Genomic DNA, 447 nt, shown 5'->3' with positions numbered 1-447 from the left:
CATAATTCTCAGAAAGCAAATCCTCCTAAATTTATTATTAACCGTTTCATCATGGAAGGCATGAAATCTTGCAGTAGCAGTTGTGGACTGAGTCATGGATGGCACTGCATAATGACATATTGTGTGCCATTGGCTTATCAAAGGGAACTTGTCTTTTTCCAATAGTAGTGACATCATTTATATGGTGTTACTAGTTACTAGTAGATACAGGCATATAAAATGAGAAGAAACCTACAGTGTGTTCAAACCTTTGTTTATAAAGTACAACTGCAATCTATTAGGTGCCTAATGCCAAGCTTGAATGAGCTGGGTGCAAGCCGTGGAGACTGCAAATGTGTGTCAACAAAACTATGTTACTGACCACTTCCAATTTTTTATATACCAGTTTGGTTAAAAGAGGGAAAATATTAATCTTTTCTGATTCTGTAAGGAAGTTTTTTGTTTCTT

The 447-nt window shown here is 35.8% G+C and overlaps 1 protein-coding gene across 2 annotated transcripts in view; it reads left to right on the top strand.

Moving 5' to 3' along the window:
• The window catches only part of LOC119585641 (ubiquitin-conjugating enzyme E2 Z-like), a 20510-nt gene that overhangs the window by 11243 nt on the left and 8820 nt on the right, over positions 1–447 (top strand). The gene's annotated exons all lie outside the window — the stretch shown is intronic.

Source organism: Penaeus monodon, chromosome 20 (genome assembly GCF_015228065.2).
Source record: "Penaeus monodon isolate SGIC_2016 chromosome 20, NSTDA_Pmon_1, whole genome shotgun sequence".
NCBI lineage: Eukaryota > Metazoa > Arthropoda > Malacostraca > Decapoda > Penaeidae > Penaeus > Penaeus monodon.
The sequence above is the reverse complement of the archived record's forward strand: the minus strand, read 5'-3'. Positions and strand labels throughout refer to the sequence as shown.